Here is a 5,587-nt window from a genome sequence, read left to right as displayed (position 1 = left end):
TATTAAAAATTCTCAATTTATCAGCCAGTAGATACTGAAATAGATTGTTAACATGTTAAAATTATAAATTATAAAGGTGTTTCATTAGTAAGAAAAATAGGCTTGCATTGTAATTTGATTTAAATTCAAAACAAAACAAGAACAGCAAAGGTTAACCAGAAAACCAGTTCCTGCAAAAATGTAAGCTACTAGCCAGTATAGGGGAAGAAAAATAATTTTCTTTATCTAGTTTCTTGGCTGAGACCCTCCTGTAATAAAAGATTAACAAGAGAAAAACAAGCACAAGTTTAATAACATGTATACCTCCTATATACATAGAAGATACTTGAGAAACTAGTAACTCCTTGAAATAGCCAAAGCATTACCTTAAATACCATCTGCAGCTAAAAACAAAATAAAGATGTTAGAGGGGATGACAGTTATGGAAAATTTTCAGAGAAAACACTGTAAACAAGGATAAGGCCTTTGTGCAGATAACATTTATAAAAGTTTATAGAAATTCAGTCATCTTCTTCTTCCTGGTACAGAGAGGGAGACACCTTTACAAATGGAGATTTATCTTATTTAAATATAAATGTCTCTTATATAAGGGTAATTTCTATTGGTTTTAAGAGATTCTCAGGTGTCTGCTGTTTACTAAAAATAACCAGCTCAAGATAATCCTTATTCTAAAACAGCATATTTGGGGTGGCATATACTTTTCCTCTGATTTTACAGAGAGATCTCATTTTACAGGACATTTTTGCATACCTAGGCTAAATATTATACTTTCCCTACATATGGACCAGTGACATTACATGTTTATTATTTGTCTTCCAAATGATTATATCCTACCTCTCTGAACACATGAAATATTTTTATTTCTTGTGTTCTGCCCAAATTTCTTGAATTAACAGCTGTGGACAAAGTGCTTTGCACATTTTCATTAAATCAGTTTTTTACGAAAAATATTTTGGAGTGGTGGTTTTTAGCTAAGATGAAATGAACAACAAACAGTCTGAATTCAGACTTTAATATACAGGTAACATTCAGAAAAGTTGTAACACTTCTCAAGAATTTAGAGAAAAGGATATTACACCACAGACAAATCCTTAACTCTGCATTTATTTTCATATTATGTTGGAAAAACATTTATGCAGTAAAGGAGTTCAGAACAGGCCTCCTCAAGATGTTTTAGGTCTATTTCTCACCTAAGCATCGATAATGAAAAATTGTGTTTTCCTAACCTTTTTATCAAGTGTTATTTATCCTAATCTTTACTTATGGCTAACAACTGCGTTCTTGATATTACTTCTTCTTTGTTTTGGATATCAGTCACTTAGATTCTGATCTCTATTCCACTAGTAACTTGATTCTGATGTAGCAAAAATAGCTTTGGACTTTATTCCTTCCCTAACTTCTTAGGAGAAGAGCCAAATAGCTATGCATTTGATGCTAATGACAAAAAATATTGGAGACAATAAACAGCAATGCTTGAAATTATTATTTTAAATGTTGGTAGCTTATGGATATAGGAGAGAAGAAATGTTAGGCCACAATTTTGTGAGAGAAGTAAGACATCAGTAATTTCCTTTTGTTGTGCTAATACTCATGTAATTTTGGTGGTCGCGGATCTGTATCTAGATTCCCATGAATATCATTACTTAATATATGCATAGTAATGGTGACTACAAACATAAATAAAGGTGCATTTCTCAAATACATGTTCTTATATGTGGACTATGATTGATAGTTCTTCTCCCTCATTTAGGGGAAAAAAAAATATTCATAGCTCCTATAGTTCCTCAGACTTCAATAAAATTATAAAGGTTGCTGCAAATAGGTAGAGTTTTACTTTGAAACTATTTCTTCTAAAAAAATCCACCTATTTAAACCATTAACGTCATAAGAAATGTGTGCTTAGGATTGCTCTTTCTTTCAGCATATGACATAGACACATCTCCAGAATGAATAGAAAACCAGTCATTGAATCCACAGTAAAGAAAAAAAAAAAAAAACCTTTTACTTTTCTTCTTGGAGCAAAGACACCGTTTTGCTCAGTTAAAAGATAATCAACATCTATCCTATTAACAAGAACAGATGATAGCTTAGCCTCATTGTTTCCTTAGACAAGAACATACAACAAATGTCTGAACCTGCAGTTTCTCTTTTACTGAGCAAGAATACTTTTGTGAGACATCTGACTAAAACAATAACTGTAAATGATACAAGATTTTAAAATGTCCATTGTTAAAAATCTGGTGAGAATTTGAGGGAGAAAGGAGGAAGATTGCAGACTAGATAAAAGCAGGGTTCTCCTCCTCTCAGATACACATTGAAATTACAATCAAATTATAAAATAATCAACATGAAGAATCATCTGAAGTCCAGCTGATCATAACACATACATCTGATAATGTAAAAGAGTCACATCGAAGCCGATAAGAGGGGCAAAGTTGTGAATTGGGCAGGATCCACACTCACGAGTGGTGGAGGGATACTGAGAGGAAGAGCAAGCTTGCAGAGGCTCCCCTGAAGGGGAGAGGGGTCCCAGGCTCATTCGGGGGCTCTCCAGCCTAGGGTAGAGGAGTTCTCAAAAACTCTGACTGTAAAAATCAAAGAGGATTCTGGCCATCCAGGTGAGACAGAAGAAGACTGAAATCCTAGATGCCCCATTTAAAGGGTCCAAGCACAGGTTCTCTCACCTCTGGACACTCACCCAGAGCATCAGTGGTGGGTCAGAGGCTTGCGTAGGATACATACAGGGAAAAACTGTATTACCTGGCACCAGAACAAGGGCTGGACAGGCAGCCACCATTGTGCCTTAGTCGGACCCTACTGCAGGGCAATCTATAGACCTCGCCAGCTTGCCCTGCAGATCCCTCCCGCATGGACAATTCAGAAGTGCTGGCCGGAGGAGATTGGCTCACACCACCCAAGCTGTAGATTGCCCAGGGCTTTTGTTGCTGGTCAGCTGACATGCCCTGCACCATTTCAGGGCCAAACATTTGCAGCAGGCAGCCAGAGCTGTCAGAGTGTGTTTCGGAGACAGTTTTAGGCAGATCACTACTGCCAACATGAACTTGGGTGGATTTCGGGGGTCTGTAATCCAGTCTCAGACAGTAGCTGGGCTTACTGTGATCTGTGACTTTTGTGAGAATGTGCAAATGGTTACTGAAGTTGAAGCAAGACTGAGACTGTATTGACCTTACAGCCATTGTATACCTGAAACCCTGCCCCACCCAACCCACAAATTGCCTCACACTGCCCACTGCTCTACCCTGCCCACCAGGTCTCCCAATCCATACAGGCAACAAACTTTGGCTAGCACAGGGCAGGCACTTTGGAGAAATTAGTTGTAGCCGGATCTCTGCTGCCTGCAAGAGCTGCAATATTGTGCGGAGGAATCACAAGGGTCTGTGGGACTTCCTGAGATGGCAACTGGCCTCATTGTGATCTGTGACTACAGCGGAAACACGCAGGTACAGAAGCTGCAACAAAACTGAGGCCATATTGGACCAATATCCCATGTCTTCTTGAGATCCCACTTCATTCAAGCCACAAAGTGCCTGCAGCCCATTGACAGACAACCTCTGCACTCTACTTTTCTCTGAGGTTGCACATTCTGCACAAGCAACAGACCTTGTCTAGCACAGTGATTGTGTTTTAGGGAAAACAGTTGTGGGCAGACCACTGCTGACTGTACGAGCTACAATATCTTTTTGAAGGACCTCATGGGTCTGTGGGACCACCCTATACCGCAGCTTGCCTCCCTTTGATCTGTGACTACTGCGGGAGTGTACAGACAGAAATTTTAGAAAATTGAAGATATCGGCCTGATGGCCCTGAGATCCTGCCCTATCTGATCCACAAAGTATCCCTGGCATGTTGACAGGCAGCTGCCCCTGCGCTAGGTGGCTCATTCTGCAGTCAACGAATCTCAGCTAGCTAAGTGAGCAAAGTTCAGGGAATATAGTGACGGGAAGATCACTGTTGCCAGCACTAGATACATTATTGCTTGGGTAGATCTCGGGGGTTTTGTGGGCCCATCACAGATGGCAGTAGGTTGCACAGTGATATGTGACATTGGTGGGAGCCTGCAGTCCAGAGCTGGCAGCAAATATGGCGCTGTATAGACCTGACAGCCCCGTGCCTCACTGAGACAATGCCCCACCTAACCCACAAATTACCTGTGGCAAGCCTGCTCCTCGGCAACCCATCCCATCCTGTGCTTTCCTTGGGACAGAAATTCAACAGCAAATAATAGTACTCAGTTTGTGCAGCCCACACAAAGCCCATTCATCTAGGAGAAACTTTCAGTGGCAGGTCACAATCTCATGCCCTTGAGCTTCAAAAATTCTTAAACAGAACTTGGGGTTTGAAAACCTGAGGTGTGCAGGAGCTGGCCTTGCTATGATCTGAAACTTGTACAGGGAGCCACGAAGACAGTGCTGGCATATAAACTGACATTGCAGTGGCAGGAGAAAATCTGTTCAATAGATCCAGGAAAATTGTGGAGTCCCTGCACCACCCAACATGCAAATCACCCAGAGGCTCTTCCAGTCTCAGAGACTAACTGGCAAATGACAGGCAATATCAGTCCTTGAGGAGCAAAGGTCTTTCTGCTAAATAGACCTAGGCAAACTACAGGGGAAAACCAGACCTTGGGTTACAGCATTGTATCTTCCACCTACCTATAGATTCAGCATAGGCAACAACCATCTGCAGATCGGTTTGCAGCTCCCAGCAGGTAACCCTGAAAAATCAAAGGCAGTGGCTGACCTTGACCTACTGGAGGGCCCCTCCCAAAGGGCCATAAAATTAGTGTACTCGGAGACTGGCATAGACCACAACAGAGCAAATCCTGAACAATCCCATAAGCAGTACAAACAAAAGGTGGTCTTAATAAGTACACAAGCCTTCTAGGGTAAATCCCACTCAGTGGGGTCAGCCCCCACATAGCAACTCATACACTGTGGGTGCAGCCAATTTCCACAGTTAGTCAACCTGACCGTTAATCCCATCCACTGAGGTACTAACACCAATAAAGGCTTAGCTACAACAGAAGACCACACACAACCCACACAAAGATCATGTGCAGAGCCCCCCACATGGGGGATCAGAAAGAGTGCAACACTGGGCCACACAGGATACCTTCCACATAAGGCCATCTGGCCAAGACTGAGACATAAAACAAATATTTCTAGCACATAGAAAGAAACAGATAAGCTAATAAAATGAGAAAACAAAGAAACATGCCACAAATAAACAACAGGAGAAAACTTCAGAAAATAAGCTAAATGAAATGGAGGCAAGCAGCCTATCAAAGACAGAGTTCAAAACAACGGTTATAAGGATAGTCAGTGAACATAGGAGGAGAATGGATGAGCTCAATGAAAAGGTCAATAGAGATAATAAGCATAAACAAAAAGATATAGAAATCATAAAAAAGAACCAGATGGAAACGAAGAATACGATAACTGAAATGAGGAATACATTAGAAGGATTCAACAATAGGACAAAGCAGAAGATTGAATCAGTGAACTGTAAGACAAGATAGAAGAAAACACCCAATCAAAACAGCAAGAAAGCAAGAAGAAATATATAT

Source organism: Pteropus vampyrus, unplaced genomic scaffold, assembly GCF_000151845.1.
Source record: "Pteropus vampyrus isolate Shadow unplaced genomic scaffold, Pvam_2.0 Scaffold63, whole genome shotgun sequence".
NCBI classification, from domain to species: Eukaryota; Metazoa; Chordata; class Mammalia; order Chiroptera; family Pteropodidae; genus Pteropus; species Pteropus vampyrus.
Note: the sequence above shows the minus strand (reverse complement) of the source record.